The sequence below is a fragment of the Mauremys mutica genome, chromosome 6 (assembly GCF_020497125.1).
Source record: "Mauremys mutica isolate MM-2020 ecotype Southern chromosome 6, ASM2049712v1, whole genome shotgun sequence".
In the NCBI taxonomy this organism is placed as follows: Eukaryota; Metazoa; Chordata; order Testudines; family Geoemydidae; genus Mauremys; species Mauremys mutica.
In genome coordinates, this window is record NC_059077.1 from 102957062 (window position 1) to 102978553 (window position 21492).

General features: G+C 43.7%; 2 long non-coding RNA genes across 3 annotated transcripts in view; one reads left to right on the forward strand and one right to left on the reverse strand.

The window, feature by feature from the left end:
* LOC123372480 overlaps positions 1–15746 on the reverse strand; it is a 45127-nt gene extending 29381 nt beyond the window's left edge. For both annotated transcript variants that reach the window (XR_006580310.1, XR_006580311.1), the window contains exons 1-2: positions 15717–15746; positions 8798–9097 (exon numbers count right to left, since the gene is read on the reverse strand). This is a non-coding gene — a long non-coding RNA (uncharacterized LOC123372480). The remainder of the gene's footprint in view (positions 1–8797; positions 9098–15716) is intronic.
* Positions 3675–21492, forward strand: part of LOC123372479 — a 103528-nt gene continuing 85710 nt past the window's right edge. Inside the window, exon 1 of the long non-coding RNA XR_006580309.1 lies at positions 3675–3818. This is a non-coding gene — a long non-coding RNA (uncharacterized LOC123372479). The remainder of the gene's footprint in view (positions 3819–21492) is intronic.

The following is a 21492-nucleotide window of genomic DNA, read 5'->3' on the forward strand; positions in this document are numbered from 1 at the left end:
TGTGTATGTTTGTAATATCTCAGTTGGTTTCTGCATTCATATTTTTTTACAATAGGATAGTCAGTAATAGTATTTGAGCATGTACAGCAATTTTCAGCTAAGGATCTCAAAGCAGTGTACAATAGTGGACAAATGTACTATAATAGTGATAAACTACAGCCATGCTGTGAGACTACTCAAGAGTCTTCAATCATACTCCCTTGTGTTTCTGTGGTCTTTAGCGGACAGAGCATTACAGACGAACATGACCAATGAATTTATTATCAGCTCATGCATTAATTTTGTATCAGATCTTCAGAAATATGCATTGAGATGCACACCTTTGTGCAGGAAATTATTCAGAGTGCGCACTCCAATTGGTTTCCTGTGCACACAGTCATAGTAACTGATTGTACATGTACGCAACAGTATGCATACAGTTTCCAATACAATGTATGCATGGTCCTCTCACCTTCTTTTAAAAATATGGCCCTGTACAATTTCACAGAATCTTCATTGTAGATACAGAGTAATGGACATGAACTTGTAAGTTTGTCAACAAGCCTCACACTTTAATGGGGACGATGTATGGAAGTGTTTTAATGTACCAATCTTTTACCCGAGTAAAAGGTAAAATAGGGGTTCTTAGTTAAAATAGGCTGTAAGTGACAGTTGAATAGTCTTTGCGTAGGGTCTTCTGAACACGGAACACGTTACCATAGCGTCACACGTTTGAACATTCCAGCATGACAAGCACGCTCTGTTCAGGAGAAGTCAGAAGCTGAGAACAGTAGGTATGCTGCAAGTCCGGACAGAGTTACTTTCAGTGGGCCTGCCTTGTTTTATGTGTTTCTTTAGGCCATTGTTTCCACTGTACTTACAAAAGTGTAGTTAAGGTGGAGATAAGGTCACTTGCACAGAGGCCTCGGTCTCCTGTCCCCTTCCTTGTGTGTGTTCTTGTAACAATGACATTCTTTTGGGGGATCGGTGGGGATACCCTACCTGGGCATTTTTGTTTGGGTTATGAAGTCCAGTGTTCAGCAGCAATCTGAACAGCGTTCTTTGTAAGTGAATTTCCTTTGTTCTTTAAAAGGTGGGGTGGGACTGAAGGGATGGCTAGGAGAGTGGAGGCAGTTAAAGCACTGGCTTTGCAGCCTGTGAGGAGAGCCCAACTCCAGGTGTGTCATCCTATTACAAGGTACAAGAACTTTGCAGACTGGGGGTATCAAACTAGGGTGATGCAGAGCCTGGCAGCCCTGTCTTGAATTGAGCAACCCTTGTTTTGCAGTAGGTGGAGCTCTTCTTTGTTGAACCAGGGGAAAATCAACAGGCCCAGTGTGTCATTGCCTGGTTCTATCTCCCCCTAGCTGTCAGAAGCCCTGCCTGATTCGCCAAGTCCTCTGTGTGGTGATCTGGAATCACTCAGGGCCCAAGGTGCTTGAAAGAGATCCTCTTTATTCAGTGATGCAATTCCTCTGCATAACTTCCGCAGTTCCCCTCCCCAAGACTTCTTGGCTGAGAAGCTGAACAACTTAAAGGCACAAGTTTTCAATCCTGCATCATCCTTTCCCAGCCAAAATGTAATAACGCTCAATATTTATATAAACACACAATTCCAAAAGCTTATAACCAATCGGAGCAGGGTGGCTGCTTATTGAGCATTTCCCCTCACTGCCAGGGGTTGCTTTCCCCCTTTGAACCGTCTCTTTCTGGCCCAAAGTTCTTTTTTCCCCCTCCCAGTCCATTCTCACAGCCCATCCTCCCAGCTTTTCCTAGCTGGAGCCTAGCCTTCTAGGATGACCTCTAGGCCCCCAAACTTCTAGGCCCTAACTCCATCAGGGCTTCCCCACAGAACTTCCTTGGTCTCAGCGTCTTCCCTGAAGGAGCCACACACGCTACAGTTTTTCTGCTATTTCCTGAATTTCTCCCCTTTGTTTCTTTTCTTATTTTTCTGTTTCATGGTGAAGCACACTTGACTGTAGAGTCTATAGTGGCCACCAGTGGTAGTGGTTATATTCTCTCATTCTGGCCTGTGTCTTTCATGTATTAATTTCCTGCACAAAGGTGTGCGTCTCCATGCATATTTCTGAAGATCTTATACAAAATTAATGTAACAACTCTTTTCTAACACTACCCCATCTCCCCAATATTTTTACTAAATAACATAATGTATTTTTGTTACATTAAGCCATTTAAATTATCCAAAAAACTTTCCCTTTACTTTATCAAAGGTGTTTCTTCTACCTTACATCATGCAGAGTCCATCTTTGTGTTTGTTTACTCAGAAAAGATTTTTGTTTAAACCACAATGACCAATTAGTACTCTAAACAAAATCACTTTATTTTTCCTATCCTGACCCTGAAGTTTATCATTATCCTCAACTCTAGGGCACAATTCAAAAAATCTCCTACCTTTTTTTTTTGACAGCTCATTTTTTGCCTTTGCTCTTTTAAATTTTTCTGTAATATGATTTTGCATTCCTGTTTACTCAAGGGTATATCCATGTCAATCCCTCCATTTCTTACAAGGTTTTTAGCTGCTTTGTCCACCATTTTGTCCCAATATGCGCTGGGATCCAGGCTAATGCTACATGTATCCCCATCGGTACTAATTATTATTAGAAATACAATTTCATTGATTAAATTACTTCTGCATATGGATATACCCTTTTTTATTGCCATAAGGCCTGATATTTGAGTCTGAAAGTCTGAAAAAATTATCACCACTGCTGGGCATACATCCCAGATCCAGTTTGACGCTGGCATCATTGCTACTAGTTCAGCTGTCATGACAGCTACAAAATCAGATATTCTTTTGGATGTATTAATTCCTAATTTTGGTATACAATATGGTGTCCACACTCTTCCTGATTTTTTTCTCTTTTGGAGCCATCTGTATGCATTTGGAAAAAATGACTCCACTTTTCATCTATATATTGGTATACTTCATTTTAATACCTATTGTCTCCTTTTCACCCTTAAGTTTATAAAATGAATCTAAATCCACATTTGGATATGTGACTTTCCATTCGTAACTAATTTTCTCATGACTAAAAGTTTTGACTTCCTTTAGCTTTTCCTTGTCTTTCAATTCCTGCATCCACATTTTAACTCAAACAGCAAGGAGCGGGGCAGGAGCATAGCCCAGCTCTTCTCTTAGTCCTGGCTGCGAGCCCTGGGGTCACAGCTGCTGGCTGCGGCTGCTTGCCCTGCACCCAGGGCCCTGTCTGCCCGCCCTGCACCCAGCCACAGATGTAGGACTTGGCCCCTGGCCATGGGTCTCCCCAGCTGTGGCCTCAGCCTCAGCCTCCCTACCCCTGTCCGTGTCCCCCTCCTCCTGGAGTCATGGCCCCACTACCAGTTCTGTGGGGTGCATGGACAGAGGTAAAGGGGCCATGAGGTAAAAAGTTTTGGGACCCCTGTTTTAACCAGATCTATTTGTTCTCCATACAGACACAGTTTACATCCCTTTGCACCTTTCATTTTTTTAAAGATAATCCTTTGGGTTTAGGAATTGAATTGAGACATTGAAACCCCTTGCATTCCCCCCCCATCTGAACTCTCTCATAACACTTTGTTGATGCTCCTTCTGCCATCTCAATATTCTCCCTCTGTGCCTTTATTGCAGCCTCCTGCTGGTCTTTATAGGGCAGTAACACCCTAATCTCTCCCAGGTGTGGTTCATTCTGTAATCAAGATTGGCTAGCCCCAGCCTTCCAGCAGCCAGCCACTCTACTAAACCAAACTCACTAAATTTACTATGTTTAATTAATCTCTGAGGTGCCTTCCACTTGAGGAAATCCCTGGAAATATATCAGCACTACTGTTGTCAGAAGGAGGTAAGTCTGTTTGTTTTGGTGGTATGTTTTGAGGATTGTTTGTCTTAACCTGTTGGGATGGTTACCTTGTTGAGAGCTTCTCAGGCCAGCTCAGTGCCTGTTATCTCCCTTCCTTCTGGAAGCTGAAGAAGGTGTTGCCTACTCCTCCTCAGTGTATATGCTTTGGTGTGATAATCTCATGAGACCATAGGGTAACCTCATATGACACCACTGCTGTTTATGACCATTGATTTCCAATATAGATGTTCCCCAAGTCATGTTCATGAAGTGGTGGCAGTTCCAAGGACCCCAAATCATATTGCTTTTTTCTTTTTCTAGCTTTATTTGTCTCTTTATCCACTTGCAATTCTACAGTTCCTCTGATACCTTTTATCATTACAGGCATTCTATATCTCAGTTTTCTGTTAAAATAGCTGCAGGTGACAATCCATGTTTCAATTATGCCATCCTGTAATTCAACAGTGCTAAATATGGATAAGAGTCTGACTCTACAATCTTTTTCAGTAGCTGCTTTTGGATTGTGGATAATAGGAACTAGCAGTTATATGTCTACACCCAAATTTCACTTCAAGCTGCTTAAACTCATGCCCACTAAACTGAGGCTTGTTGTCAGTTGTATGGCAGGTACACTATGTCTAACCAAAATAGATTTGATATGCACAATCTCCTGTTTAGCTGTAGTATCTTCTAGTAAAGCTACCCCGGGGAAGTAAGAATAATAGTCTAGAATGAGTATGTAGGTTTTTTTTCCAGTCAATATAAATACTCAGTGGTGGTGGCAGGGGCGGCTCTAGACATTTCGTCGCCCCAAGCACGCGACATGCCGTGGGGGGCGCTCTGCCGGTCACTGGTCCCACGGCTCCGGTGGACGCGGAGGGTCCGCTGGTCCCACGGCTTCGGTGGAACCGCGGGACCAGCGGACACTCCGCAGGCACGCCTGCGGGAGATCTACCAGAGCCGCGGGACCAACGGACCCTCCGCAGGCATGCCGCCGAAGGCTGCCTGCCTGCTGCCCTCCCGGCGACCCGCAGAGCGACCCCGCAGCATGCCGCCCCAAACACGCACTTGGCGTGCCGGGGCCTGGAGCCGCCCCTGGGTGGTGGCAGGGGACGATCCCTCCCAGAGAGGAAGCTGGGATCCCTTCTCCGAGTGGCAGAAGTGGGGATTCCCAGTTCTATCTGCCTGTGGTTCAACTTGAAAACATGGCTTAATATGCAAACTCAGATAGTTGGGGTCTGAGGCCTGGTTCCTTTAGTGCAGGGGTGGGCAAACTACAGCCTACAGGCCAGATCCAGCCCTCAGGGATTGCCGGCCCATGGGATTGCCACCCCTGTGGCGCTGTGGGCCCTGCGCTGCTCCCGGAAGCGGATGGCACCATGGCACCTGGGGAGTGGGGGGCAGGCAGAGGGCTCCGTGTGCTGCCCTCACTTGTGGGTTCCACACCCAAAGCTCCCATTGGCTGGAGTTCCCCGTTCCCGGCCAATGGGAGCTTCAGGGGAGGTACCCACAGGTGAGGCAGGCACAGAGTCCTCTGCTCCCTCCCTCCCCCCAAGGGCTGCAGGAATGTGGTGCTGGTCGCTTCTGGGAGCGGCGTGGGGCCAGGGAGTCTGCCTAACCCCGCTGCGCACCGCTGCCACCCTGGAGCCACTCCAGGTAAGTGGCATCAGGCTGGAGCCTGAACCCCAACCCCCTGCCCTGAGCCCCCTCACCCTCCCTGCACCCCTTCCCTGAGCCCCCTCCTGAACCCCAACCCCCTGCCCTGAGCCCCCTCCTGAACCCCAACACTCTGCCCTGAGCCCCCTTGTGCACCCCGCACCCCAACCCCCTGCCCTGAGCCACTTCCTGCACACTGCACCCCGCACCCCAACCCCCTGCCCCAGCCCTACATTCATGGCTCTGCATGCAATTTCCCCATCCAGATGTGGCCCTCAGGCCAAAAAGTTTGCCAACCCCTGCTTTAGTGCCTTGGCCTGTGAAAGCAGCTGGGGGAATACTAGTGGGGGCTAGTAGTCATCATGTCTCCCTCCTATCCCTACTTATGTTCCCTGTAGGAATGAAGGAAGGTGAACTCGAAAGTGACTGTTGACAAACTATATATTTTGAAGCCTGGTTTTTCACTAAAGCTCCAGTCAAAAAACTTGGTTTATGAAAATGTAACTAATTGACAGTCTTTTGGACGAATAAGGGATCCTTCTCAAAGGCATGTCTGAGTTTACTAGCTCTGACAGACAAGAGCCCAGGGGTGGGGTGGGGTGTGTGGAATATGGGTAAACAAGGCTATTGCCCCCATATCATTGCACACATACCTCCCCCCAGCTATGTTCTTCACTCCCCAAGGGTACTTTGCTCCCTGGATATCCCCTCCTGCATTGGTTCAACCCACTCAATTTTCCCACACTTCTTGGACCTCTTTTCCCCTCCAATGCTGACTCCACCCAAACAAACACCTCTCCAGGGCATTGGTTCTCAACCAGGGGTCCAGGGCCTCTGGGTGGGGGGAGGAGGGCTGCAAGCAGGTTTCAGGGGTTCCTTCAAAATAAACTGGGCTTCTGGCCCAGGTGGCAGGGCTTGGACTTCACCCCCACCCCCTCACTCACCTCAGCAGGCCACTCAGACTGTCTGGGTTGGGAGTGGGGGGCGGGGACCAAAATTGCAGTGTCACTGCAGAAAAGAGATCTCCTCCTACCATCAGAAGGGGTTGCCTCACGGCGGTGGACTCCACAAGCAGGCAGCAGCTAGCCAAAGAGAGACACCACTGTTCTGCCCTAGTACGTCAGCACTTCATGGAGCAGGGCCAAATGGAAGGCAGAAGCCTGGGGAGGGCACAAGACTTCACAGGCAAGTCCTCATGGGACAGTGGAATGGGGGAGAAGAGCTGGGGAGAGTTGGGGGATGTTGCGAGAAACAGTGGGGGATGCTAGGGAGGTTTTGTTTGAACTGGGGAGGTGTAGGGAGGTATGGGGCTGGGAGGGCCACTCAGGGTTGAAGACCTCTGAGTTGCCCTTCTCCTCAGGACAGAGAGCAAGAAGTTTTTATGTGGTGTGTGTGGTGATGGGGGGCAGCAGCTGGAATAGGGCTGGTAGCTACTGTTCTCCTGATGAATGTCTCCGCTGGCTGCTGTGTACCTCAGGATCATTCTGGAATTGAGGGACAGCATATGTGAGGTGGCATGTCTTCATGGAGTATCTGTGGGGAGAAATTTACCATGTGGAGGACGTGGGGTGGGCTGAGGTTACAGGGCTCAGCTGGCTTGCCAGCTGAAGGTTTGCAGAGTAGTAATGGGGGTGGGGATCCTGGTTGGGAAGGCATTTCTGGAGACTAGGGGTGGAATGGGACATGTGGTAGGGATTGTTGCAGCAGCACCAGCTATCTGAGGAGCTGGATTGGAGCCTGAGGCAACTTCAGGGACACATCTCTCTCTCCGAATCATTTTGTAGATCTTGAAGTTGTCTTAGTAGTCCATGTGCCAGCCCAACTCCTCAGGCAACTGGAGCTGCATTATTGAGAGCCCTACAGCTCTCAGCATTGCCTCCCAAATAGAGCTGAAGTGGTCTCAGGTTAGGAGAAACAGGTTGAGGAGGGGAATCAGAAGCAGCAGTTTTGTTAGATATGAGGTCACCAGCTCAGCTGCAGAATCTGTACATCATGGCTACAAACAAGGGATGGCTCGTGGTCTGTGCTGGGCTCACTCCGCAGAACCAAAACTAAGATCTAATAACTTCTTAGTGTTTTTATATTATTTTTGATGTTGGCTGGACAGCATAATGGGAGGAATCTCAGTGATATCAGTTCTGTGTCCATCATTCCCTCCTCTCTGTCCCTCCTACACACACACACACACACACACACACACACACACACACACACACACACACACACACACACACACACACACACACACACACACACACACACACACACACACACACACACGCTATAAGAAAACTGAAATATTAAAAACAGGTTGTGTATGCATGTGGGGAACTGTGTCTCAGGAACCCGTTGGCTAAATGACTCCAAATTTGCATCATAAACACTACCCTGGCCCCTGACCCGGCATGCCAGCTTTTAAGCATTCTAACTACACCATATGCATTATAGAGAGGTTGAGAAAACAACTTTAAATAGAAACCCTGCTGCAACCTTAACTATGAGCAGCATGGGCTGTCCCATAATCACAAACATGAACGTTCACTGAATACTAACATGAGTGCTAGCATTCACTGAAAACAACACCAAGTTCAGCTGCTGGAAGTTGTTGTTTAAATTCAAAATGTAATAGGTTCAACTCAGTCTCCAGTGATGATTAATGTATATTCATAAACAGAAACACTGCTCAAATCTAATACCATTTTCACTGTCTGCTTGGAAAATTGAGAAATGGAATAACATGAACAACTCTGAATTACAGCTGGTCAAAAACTGGAATTTCCATCCTGTATTAAATTCTGATGTTTTGACATTTCTTTTCACCCCAATCAGGAGACAGAATCAAAATATCAAAACGTTTAACTGAATGAAGTTTCAGAAATTTTTGATTCAGAAATGTCAAAACATTTAGTTTGGTTTGTCAAACCAAATTGATACATTCTGTTTTGGGTTGGTTCGATATCAAATTGTGCCTGCCTGGGCTGTTGTGGTCCATCATGAGAGCTGTAGTTCAGTATGTAGTTCAGAGTTGTAGTGTATGCCCTACCCCACCACCCACCCTCATTTTCCTCTATGGGCTGGCTCCTAACCAGACCACATCCCCCTTGATGCATTGTGGTCACTGCACTCTCATGATGCAAAGTGAAAGCTCATCTAGTGGGGACCTGCATAACCACATTTTCTGTTGAAAAAACATTTTGACAGAAAATTCCTGACCAACTTTATTCCTTTCTGTACTTGAAAAGCCCTCTCTCTGTTCTGACAAAAAAGAACACTTTTTTTTGCTTTTGGTTTAACTAGTCTTATCGGCCATGGCTTCAGTACCTTACCTTTTCTTTCACAGCAGAGTAATGATTGCAGAGAAAATATCAGGATGCTCTTGTGGTGTTGGACTGGGACTCTGAAGACCTGGAGCTCATTCCTGTCTCAGCCAAAGACTTCCTGTGTGACTTTGGACAAATCACATAGGCCAGAATTTTCAGAATGGTTCAGCATCCGTAACTGGGCCCAAATTTTCCAAAGAGCTCCCAGAACATCCCAAAACCTGGCCATACATGTCATAACAGGAGCTGCTGGGTGCTGAGCACTTGAAATGTGCCACTTGCTTTTTCTGTGCCTCAGTTCCCCATCTGTAAAATAGAGATAATACTTCCTTGTATGGCTTGTCTATTTAGATGGTAAATTTTTTGGGACAGGGACTTTCTCTCAATGCTCAGAATAGTGAGATCTTTGTTGTGAGCTCTAACTGCTGCTGTAATATAAACTATGATTATAAACTTAGTCCAAACAGCAGTAGAACCTTGGACCTTTATGAAGGACATTTTTATCATTATGCCAATTTAGAGATCAACTTCCTTTCCCTGGAAGTCTCTTGATTTTATTAGGAGTTGTGCTGTGCCTCAAATTTTTCAGCTAGAGTGAGCAGGATTGGAGATTTTTTGGGAGCGCTAATTTGCTAGGAGATGTGCAGGCATCAGCTAGCTACAGCAATCCACTCCAGGAACTGAGAACATTTCCTCCATAATCCCAGCTGCCCTGAAAGACAGGATCTCCTACAGGGAATTAACATTTCACCCATTTGAACTGGCTCCCAGTGAGATCCTGCTTAGCTGTTACTGAAATATGTAGAGTCCTTATTAACATCTCACTTCCTGCAACCTGTCTTTGATTAAGCAGAAGTCCCAGCCTGCACTTGGAATAAATATAAGGATATGGTTTCCAGTGATGTCATTCCCTTAGCATTTGAAAGCACAAACATTCATCTCTATCCTCCAAAGCAAACATAAAAGACTCCTGTTTTAGGACCAGAGATTATAGGCTCCATGATTAGCAAATGTACAACTTTGGATTGTATTTTATTGCTGAAGCTGCATTTCTTGAATGGAATCTGGAGGAGTGTCATTCGGCCGGAGGAGTGTAATTTCAGATCATTTCTTTAACACAGGAACCTCCCACTCTAGGTTACTGTGACAGGGTGCAGGGGGAGCTTGCCTGGTCCCAGGTGAAGAAAGGTTGTTTTTTTTTCTCTTGTTCCTCTCTCCCTGTGCTGGGAGGAGGTGAAATTTAGGCTGCTAGGTAAGAGATTAAAGTCCAGAACCTCTATGGTGGCATTTTCTGAAATGCTTCCAGTTCACATGCAGGGCCAGTTAGACAGGCAGAACTGCAAGGATCTTAATGCATGGATGAGACAATGGAGTTGGGAGGAGGGATTTAGTTTTTTTAGGAACTGGGGAACCTTATGGGAAAGGAAGACCCTATAAAGGAAGGTTGGGCTCCACCTAAACTAAAACAGAACCAGATTGCTGGTATGTAAAATTAAAAAGAGGTGTTTTTAAAATAAGGTCTGGGGGAAAGCTCACAGGTGCAGAGGAGCACACAGTTCAGACAGAGACATCCCTTAGGTGAGGATTTATTAAAGGGGTTAATATATATCCTGGTAAAGAGGAGAGGATAGAAGCTGATAAAGTATAGTTAGGAACTGAAGAGAAAGTCAATTGAAAAAGTTCCATTCAGTTTCATCACATGAAGGCAGACAACTAAATATTGACAAATTTTATAAATGGTTGTATACAAATGCTAGAAGTCTCAATACTAAAGTGGGTGAACTTGAATAAAGGCTGGTGTTAAATGAGGATACTGATATAATAGGCATCTCACAGACTTGGTGGAACAATGACAATCAATGGCACACAGTAGTACCATGGTACAAAATAGATAGGAATGACAGAGTAGGTTGCGCTGGTGGGAGAGTGGGACTATACATGAAACAAAGCAGAGGGTCAAATATAGTAAAAATCTTAAATGAATCAGACTGTTCCGCAGAATTTCTATGGATAGAAATTCCATACTTGAGTAATAAGAGTATAGCAGTAGGCATATGCTACTGAACAGCTGACTAGGATGGTGATAGTGATTGTGAAATGCTCAGGGAGACTAGAGAGGCTACAAAAACTGAAAACCCAATAATAATGGGAGACTTCAACTATCTCCATGTTGACTGCGTACATGTCACCTCAGGATGGGATGCAGAGATAAAATTTGTAGACACTATTAATGACCGCTTCTTGGAGCAGCTAGTCCTGTAACCCATAAGGGGAGAGGCAATTCTTGATTCAGTCCTAAGTGGAGCACAGGATCTGGTCCAAGAGGTGAATGTAGCTGAACCACTCAGTAATAGTGACCGTAATATAATTAAATTTAACATTCTTGTAAGAGGGAAATATCAGAAAAACCGACCACTGTAGAATTTGACTTCAGTGAGGAAGCTACTTAAATGGAAATTTAAAGGAACAGTCACAAGAGTGAAATGTCTGCAAACTGCATGGAAACTATTTAAAACACCAGAATAGTGGCTTAAACTAAATGTACCCCCCAAATAAAAAAAAAAGTAAGGGGACCCAAAACAATAAAATAAAATAAAAATTCCATCATGGCTAAACAACAAAGTAAAAGAGGTGGCTAGAGACAAAAAGGCATCCTGTAAACTGGCAGTCAAATCGTACTAAGGAAAATAGAAAGGAGCATAAACTCTGGCCAGGCAAGTGTAAAAGCACAAGTAGGTAAGCCAAAGGAGAATTTGAAGAGCAACTAGCAAAAGATACAAAAACTAACAGCCACAGGTGCCGGCTTCCTCTAGGCCCTGGGGGTGCTCAACACCCCATTCCGCCATAGACCCTGCCCCCACCCACGCCTTTCCCCCAAGCCCTCACCCCCACCCTGCCTCTTCCTGCCCTCGCCCCACCCGTTCTCCCAAGTCCCCACCCCACCTCTTCCCAACCCCACTCCATCCCCACCCTGCCTCTTTCTGCCCAGTTCCACCCCCTCTCTCGAGCGCGCCCTATCTCCACTCCTCCCCCTACCTCCCAGCGCCTCCTGCATGCCACAGAACAGCTGCTCACAGTGGGTGGGAAGTGCTGGGAGTTAGGGGGAGGAGTTGATTGGCAGGGTCGCTAGCGGACCAAGGGCTGGAGCACCCATGGAGTTGGCACCTATGCTAACAGCAATTTTTTTAAATACATCAGAAACAGGAAGCTTGCCCAATAATCAGTGGGGCCACTGGACTATCAAGGTGCTAAAGGAGCACTAAAAGAAGTCAAGGCCATTGCAGAGAAGCTAAATGAATTATTTGTATCAGTCTTCACTGCAGAGGATGGGAGGGAGCCTGAGCCATTCTTTGTTTTCTGAGGAATAGAGGAGAATTTGGAACAAATTGTAAATTAAACAATAAGAACACACCAGGACCAGATGGTATTCACCCAAGAGTTCTGAAGGAACTCGGATATGAGTTTGCAGAAGCACTAACTGTGGTATGAAACCTGTTGCTCAAATCAGCCTCTGTACAGATGACTGGAGGATTTTAGTGTAATGCCAATTTTTAAAAAAGGCTCCAGAGGTAATCCTGGCAATTATAGGCCAGCAAACCTAACTTTAGTAATAGGCAAATTGGTTGAAACAGAATGATTAGACACCTAAATGAACACAATCTGTTGGGAAAGAGTCAAGATGGCTTTTGTAAAAGGAAATCATGCCCCACCAATCTATTAGAATTCTTTGAGGATGTTGACAAATGTGGACAAGGGGATCCAGTTGATACGGTGCACTTGGACTTTCGGAAAGCCTTTGACAAACTCCTTTCACATCAAAGGCTCTAAAGCAAAGTAAGAAGTCATGGGATAAGAGGGAAGATCCCTTATTAAGGATCAGTAATTTTTTTTAAAGATTGGAAACAAAACGTGAGAATAAATGGTCAGTCTTCACAATGGAGAGAGGTAAATAGCTGGGTCCCCTAAGTGTCTGTACTGGGACCTGTGCTATTTAACATATTCATAAAGGATCTGGGGTGAATAATGAGGTAGCAAAACTTGCAGACAATACAAAATTGCTCAAGATAGTTAAGTCCAGACCTCAGTGTTACAAAGGGATCTCACAAAACTAGGTGACTGGGCAACAAAATGACACATGAAATTCCACGTTGTTAAGTGCAAAGCAATGCACATTGGAAAACAAAATCCCAATTATACATGCAAAATTATGGGATCTAAATTAGCTGTTATCACTCAAGAAAGAGATCTTGGTGTCATTGTGGGTCTCTGAAAACATCTGCAGTTTTTTATTTTTATTTTATTTTTATTGCTAAGCTTTCCAGCCTGACTACAGGGATTTTCCATTCTTGACCCTTTGTCAAAAACTGTGGGTCAAGATCCCACCTTCTATCCTGTTGTGGAAGTACAGACACTCTCCCTCCTCTTGCCTGGTTTACTCCATCTTTGAGACTGTCTCCTAACTTTTGCTGGATTTTGTTATTATAAATTCCTGGGAAGCTGATATTGAATGTTCTGTGCTGTTACATTGCTTATTTGTGCAGTTTTCTGACAGAATTTATTGGATGGCTGAGTGCTTGCCCTTTGTATGCAATCATCAATTCCCAACTACTGGGGAATAAGATGGAGATCCTTCTCCTGGATCAAGTAGTGGGCAACTCAGATTGCTCTGCCAGGCAGCAAGGGTAGTTTTGAATGTTGAAGAGTCCATAAGAGAGAGGTCATCTCGCTATTACCTTGTGCTCCCACTATCTGTTTGTTGTGTTCACCTCTTGTCTCTTGTCAATAACTAGACGGTAAGCTCTTTGGAGCAGGAACCTTCTTTTTCTTATGTCCATGTACAGTGCCTAGCACAATGGGATCCTGATTCCCAATTAGGGCCTCTACGTGCTCCTGTAATATTAATATTATTACTCTTATTAATGCTGTTCTAAAGAACCTAAGAAATCTGTATTTATGAAAGAGAAGCAAGACGTTTCACACAGAGAAAACTGATTAATTGTGACTATTTGAACATAAAGCAACATTGTAACATCTGGAAGACCACAATAAAATCAAGACTTTTCTATCCAGTGTGGTCTATGTTTATAGACCAACTGTTCTACTGTAATGGGAATTCGCCTAGTTAGTCAGGCCACGATACTTGGGAAAAGACCTAATTACAGGTCTCCAAACTTGGATCAAGGCAAAATCTAATTTTCCAAGATGCACAGCAGAGCATAGCACGTAGCAGAGAGCTGGACTAAGTCTTTTGATTCTAAATTGGCTGACTAAACTGTCCCCGTGGAATGTGTTGCATGCACTATGCTCAGTTTTACATTCAAAGGTGGGTTTTGCTGTGGGGATGTGTGGAATTTAAGGAGAGTGGTTTTAAAAATATGAATTTGTACTGGCTCATGTGAATGAAAATGAAAGTGTCCCCTTCCTGTATTGCAGCACATTCATATGTGTTACATGTACAAACATTACATGATGTATTGCGCTTGATCTTAGTTACTCGGTTGTACTTCTATGGACATCCTGATTTACACCAATATAGCCGAGAACAGAATTAGACCAGGTCTCTAAGTCTGTTGTAGCAGAAGACTCCCAGCTGATTTCAAAAGCCAAGCTGGGAGTAAGGCAGTCTCTCAGTTATACTATAAACCACCATTTTCAGCAAGTTAGTAGGAGGAGCTGGAGAGCCTGATAAAAGCCATAAGTAACACAAATTAGATTCACAGATGCCTAGCTAGACCAAGTGTCTGTGTGAATGAATAATAGAAAACACAGGCACTCTCTGACCGAAACAAGAAAGCAGCCTGAGTCAGCTGAACAAATGAAACCCATTCAACAGCTATGTTGTTAATTTTAAAAGGATTTGTGTTATGCAGGTGAGTGGGCTATCTGGAAAATCACAATCGTTCACAGAACTGGAGGGTTCTGCACTCAAGTCTAGTGTTATCTCTTCTCTTCTCTTTCAACTAATGTATTTTATGTAATCCTGAGTTGGCACCAATGGGTGTCCCTTCATCTGCTGTGTCTTGGTAGTCAAATGTTTTGGAGTGTGGCCAAAGCTGGTCCTGTGTAAGTCTCCATGACAACTTAAGTCCCCTTATATGTTGTGAATTTTGGTACTTAAAGCACTTAAACAATATTATATTAGATATTTAACTTCTCTGATCAGGTTTATCTCATTTACTTGAGACCAACTAACTCAACCAGCACAAAACATTAGAAGATATTTGGTTACGGTTTCCAATTTTACAGTCACTGAAAGAATGCTGCATTGCACTAGGAAGCTTTATCTTCTTGAACACAACTGTGCAGGGAAGATTATTTTTCCTGATTTGGACACTTTCACAAAGCATCACAGGAGATTGTCAAGTGGAGATTAAGAGTCTCTGATAGAGTTTCCTTCTTCTTAACTTACAGACAAATTGAAGTTTTACATTTTAAAAAAGCAATGTTTGTTTACAGACTCCCCTCAGAGCCTAAAAACATTTAAGAAAAGTTTATTAGATGACCCCAAAGCCACAATTTCACAATCAAGAAAGAAAAACTTTGCCACTGAACCAGAACAGGTTTTTAGCCAAAGTGAAGGCAGTTATTGAAAATAAAAATGCAACATATAACAAATGTAAAAAGTGGGAAATAGAGAGCAATCAATATAAATTAGAAGTTATAAAGTACAGAACATTGAGAAGGGATGCTAAAAACAACAGGAACTCTGGCTGGTTGGGCTAAAATCAATAAGAAGGAGTCTTTTAAAGTATATTAGGAACAAAAGAAATTCTAGCAATGGTATAGACCCATTACTAGATGGATATGGTAAAATTATTAATCCGATTAGGGCTACGGGTTTGTCACAGTGAAGGAAAAAGTCATGGATAGTGTGACTTCCCTCCCCCCCCGCCTTGTCCGCATCTTTTTTCTGCGTGTGACTCACCCTACAGTGGTGGGTCTTGCGGCTCCTGTATTACAAGGCTGGGCCTGGCTCCCCACTCTGGGCATTGTTACCTGGTGCATTAGATCACAGTGTTGCTCTGGTTTGGCCTATAACTCTCTGTCATGATGGCGGGGAGGTAAAGGGGGGGGGGGCGGGAGAGCAGGCCAGACTTGAGCAGTGCTGCAACCCCACATGCCAGGTTGTAATGCCTGGAGCAGGGTGCCAAGCCCAACCCCATGGGACGCAGGAGCCGTTGGAGCTGCCACTGTTCGGTGAGTGTGGGGAAGGCTCACTCTCCAGCCCTCTGTTTGTCCCCTGGGCCTCCCCTCTGCAATCAGTAGGCCTGGATAACTTGCAACCAAGAGCTCTAAAAGTTTTAGCTGAGGAGTTCCTGCTCACTGATTTTGATTTTGAATAAATCTTGGCATACTGGGGAAATTTCAGAAGACTGGAAGAGCGCTAATGTGGCAATATTCAAAAAGGATTAGCATGGGATGTTGGGTGACTATAGGCCAATTACCCTGAAATCAATCCAAGGCAAAACAATGGGAACAGCTGATACAGGATTCAATTAAACGATAGGAATATTATGCCAGTCAGCATGGTTTTAAGGAAAATAGGTCTCATTCTTTGAGATTACAAATTTGGCTGATAAAGATAACTGTGTAGCTGTAACAGACTTTTGTATGGCATTTGACTTGGTAATGCATGACATTCAGATTAAAAACTTAGCACTGTGCAATATCAATAAGGCACGTGTTAAATGGATTAAGAGCTGGCTAACTGACAAATCTCAAAAAAGAAGCTGTCAGTTGGGAATAGCCACTGAATGGGGTGTTTCTAGTGGGGTTCTGCAGGGATTGGGACTAAGCCCAATGCTATTCAACATTTGCTCAATGATCTGGAAGTAAATATAAAACTCACCGCTAATAACATTTGCAGATGACACAATGACTGGGAGAGTGGTAAACAATAATGAGGACAAAGCAGTCCCATAGACCAATCTGGACCGCTTGGTAAACTGGGCCCGTGGAAACAAAATGTGTTTTAATACAGCCAGATGTAAAGCTATCTAGGAAGAAGGCATTCAGACCATACCTACAGAACAGGGAACTGGTTCAATGGCTCTTAGCACCTCCACAATACAAATTATTCCAGCACCCCTGGATGGAAGGGAACACAAAACAAAGTAATAAGGCTAAATCTACTCGGCCGGATTCTGTCTGTGTATGTGTGCACATGCATGCATAGTTGCTTTGTCTGGAACCATTGGTGCTATCTGAGCAAGCCAGCCCAAGAAGAATCATCCCAGTGCAAGGAGAATGGCATAGAGGCTCCTACATAGTCCCACTGCCAGCTGCTGGCCTAGAGGAAAGATGATGGGGGCAGGACACTGTGCTGTTTCCTGTCTATGATTTTGGTCCTTTGGAATCATTTACAAGTGGCATACATTAGGGCAGCCCTAAGACTACCCGCAGCAGCCCCAGAATCTGGAAACTGCAAAGGTGAGCTGCATGCCACCTTTACACCCCCTGACCTGCACTGTGTGTCCCTCCAGGATCTTGCCTACTGTGCTGTGTTTAGTTACCTGTAGCCATAAACTGCTCTGCTATCATGCAATTTTAATCTTTTCATGCAAAATAAATAATTGGATATTTTTGTGGTGTTGCCTTTTTAGCATCATTTTAATTTTTTTGCCTCTGTAAACATGGCCCCTAGCTTGGATTCTGTTTGTTTTATTTGAGATATTAAATTTAAAAAATCAAAACTGCACCATAAATTCATTTTAAAAAAACAACCTCTACTTCTCAGTGTCTCTAGAGGGCAGCCCTATTCTCCACCACTTCTGAGTCAGACTTGGGATGTCAAAGAATAATGAATTATCAGGCTTCACAACAGACGTGGAGCCAGTGGGTGACTATAGGAGACCCTTAAAATACCAAAGAAGGTAGCTTTAGAATAACATAAGTGCAGAATATTCTTTTAATATAGCTATTAGGACACTGAGTGCATCATTATAGGATTAACCCTTTAAAAATAACGTTGCAGGTCACCTTTAATGAATTGTGCAATTGCACAATTGTTGTATGTAAAATAGCAGCATGTGTATTTCCTTCTGCTCTCTCCATTTACTGACTGCATTCCAAATAATATCCCAAGGATTTAAAAAACATTGTTACCTGTGCAGGCAGAGCAATTTTAAACACTTAAGGGGGTAGCCTTGCTGTTCTATTAATTGGCTTAAACTAAAATATTGCATTCACTCAGACTGTTTGAATAGCCCTTGTTGAATCATAATCCTCACTCAATTATTGTTAATGCAAGAATCAAAATGCCTTTTGTTTGCATCAGATAAATGTTGCCATAGAAAATGTGGCATAAACAGATGCATTAAGCTGGAGCCACATATAGGCGCCAATAAAAAAGAGCGCACATTAAACGTTTACAGAAGTGTTTGTGTTGTAATGAACTATACATTTTGCCCGTGTGAATGACACCACAAAAAATATGAATGGGTCCATGAGACAAAATTACCACTATACAGTGGTCATTATCATTCTAATGGTTATCAAATCTGAGCAGCCAGCAAAACATCTGGATTTAATAGACATATAAACTGTAGGATTTTGGCTCTCCCTTTGTTCTACATACTTTCCATCCTCTTTATCAATGCCTGTTGTCAGAGGTTTGATGAAGTTAAATAGTCTGCACTTGATTCCACTCACACAATGAAAATTAAGGGATATTTTTTGCCTGAGCACTGAAATTGAGTTTAAATACGGCTGGTTTGGGTCATCAGGTCTGTACCTCCAGCAAATTTAATAGGGAAAGTGAATCAAGCTGGGGTCTTATAAAAGCCTTATTGAATAAATAAATAAGCATCTCTCAACAATCACCGTCTACTCTCCTTAAGCTATATAGATGATGTCATGCAACTGATTCTGGGCCTATCTCAGCTCAGTGATCTGATCTCAGACTGAAATGAGCTCCACCCCTGAGATGAGTTTGCAGGGTCTCTTCTACTAACCCCTAGAGGACAGCTGTGAATATTACACACCCATCACCGGCCCACTTGATGTGGGCTGGTGCAGCTGGCAGTGTATGCTTAGAAAATGACAGAAACTGAGTGAAGATGGAAATTGAATTCACACCTCATCACATCTCATAAAGGGCAATTTTTCAAGGTCAATGTTTAGGTGAACGAATGGAACAGCTTTTGGCAATGGGCCCTGTGCTTACTCCTCCATGCACCCTGCATACAGCTGCTGCCTCAAGACCTTCAGGGTGTGTGTGCTTGTGTGCATTTTCATGGATATGAAATAATGTCTATTATTACCTGTAAACCTTATTGGGGCATATTTCAATTCTCAAAATCAGGCAGCTTTGCTTGGATGCATACTGGAGTTGTCCAGAGATGCCCATCTAGGCTTGGGCCTACCTGGAGACCATTAAAACAGATGTGACTATAAATACACTGGGAAGAGGAATAAATCTGCTAAAAAAAGAAGGCTAAGCTAACCTGCTCATTGTGATGTGAATGGCTTTATAATTAACACGGAGATGGTGCAGCAGGAAGGGGTGCCCTGGAGGTGATTTAAACAAGCGTGCCTGATGCACCAGTAAGGAAGGGCCATTCACAAGTATGCTGTGGGCACTGCTCTTTTCTGTCCTCTAACTTTAAAATTGCAACTGTCCACAAGCCATGTCTAAGTAATTTAATTTTTGAATCACACAGAAGCAAAGGTCCCACTATGTTGCTTGCTTTGCTTACATGTCCATGCTATTAATAAAATTTCTCTCTACCAACACAATATGTGACACGGCTCCACTGGCATCTTGCCTCTTGTGCTGCATGTCGCTATGTAACCAAAAGGCAATGTGGCCCTGCTGTTTTCTGTACATTGCACCGCCCTGGTGCAGAGGCAGCTGCCATTTTGTATTTGAGTTTAGATGCAGAAAGTGACTGAGGCAGATACATTGCACCTTTTTTCTTTCTTATAGGTCTTTCTTTCTTTTCTAACTTGAATTAAAAGGTCATCTTTACTGAAAATAAATATTTTGCTCTTGAGTATAGGGGAAGCATTACATCTTTGAAGAGAAATAAAATCCTAAAGCCTTCATTAGGTTGTAGTGTTTGTAGTAAGTTGCTCATACCCTTTTTAACCAAAGTATTTCTTCAGTCTCAGACATTGTATGGGGCATTATAAGCCAGTCTAGCTTGTAGCACAGATTCTCTAAATTTAGGCCAGTCTGGATGGCAGTGGTTTCAAACATATGGGCCGCATGTTTAGATACACAGCCCCATCTCCTCTGTGAATTATTTTAATCTTGTGTGCCAACCTGCAAAAAGCTTTAATCTGGATTCTGCCCACTGGGCTATTAAAAATTCCTCCTACTTCCCTACCTCTGCCAGGCTTGCTTGTTTTTTGCTGCACTAATTCAGCACTTCCTGACAGTCAGAGAGAGCTGGCTTGCTGGAACTACTCATTTTTATAGTGGTTTGGTTTATTAGAAGTGAACCAGAAGCAATAGCAGAATGGCATTAGCTGAAGACTCCTTCCTTGTCCTGACACTTTCCACCTTAAATCAATTGGCAGATCTATACTGAGATCCCCCCTGATCTGGCCATCAATTGTTCTGCTGCTGCACCCGCCTCCTTGGTAAGAATGGCCATGCTGTGCTCTGCTGCTGTTACAGTCGCAGAATGACCTGGAGATCTGAAGCAAAAAACAGATGTCCCAATAAATTTTTGTCAAAATGTAATTACCTCGGGAATAGGGAAACAAATGGGGAGAGAGAGAGAGGACCAGATGCATGACGTTAAAATATGCAATCATAATTATAAAGAAATTTTCAATAACTAAGAGGAGAAGCCAATGAACCCAGCAGAGAAAATCCCCTTTCTGCTGTTCACATCTTCAATTTCAAATGAATCCTTGAAATTCACTATCCTCTAATGGTGCTCAAAGCAGAAGAGTGCAGGTTGCACAAAAAGTATCATCCTGAGTGCTTTTTCATAAATAAATCTCAGCAAATATGACAGGCTATCTTTCCCCCAGGAATCTGGCCAAGTTGCTTCTTCCTCTCCAACCAATAAAACATGATAGATTGTGGGTTTCCTCAGTAACCGTAAAGATTTTGTATTTTCACTATTTGGAATGTGAAGTGTATCGTAATACAACATGCTTAATGGCAGGGCTTTCTGAGCAAAATGCTCATTGTATATTCACATTTAAAATTGGACTTGGATTAATTTTGCTCTGTCAGCTGATTGCACGGGGCCCCTTTGAGTATTTAAATGGCAGCCTGAGCTAACAGATGAGTCAAGATGAAAATCACAAACCTGGTAGGTGCTTATGGCTACCTCACAAATCCCAACATGGTGATAGGACAGGTACATTCTAAACCAGTAAGGTAGGTTTTATTTTTTTAAGTGAATTTAAAAGGAGACTGTTTATCCACAAAGCAGGTACAGCACAAGCAAGCTTCCCCTTCTCTGCTTCACCAGTAAGTCTCAGCTTCTAATTGGATTTGGGCAGGATGGAGGTTCTGTCTCTTTCCCATTCATCCTCTGCCATGTCTTCTGCTGCTGTTAAAGAGCTTGCCAGTTAGTGGTTTTTGTAGTGTAAACACTAGTCCCCTAGGAATTGGTCTGAGACCACTAACATATTTTACAGAGGCCAATGAACACTTAGCAGGTCCTAACAAGTTTCATCCAATGCCAGACTGGGCTAGATGTTAATTGTGACCTTGGGGTGAATGGTTACCTAACCAG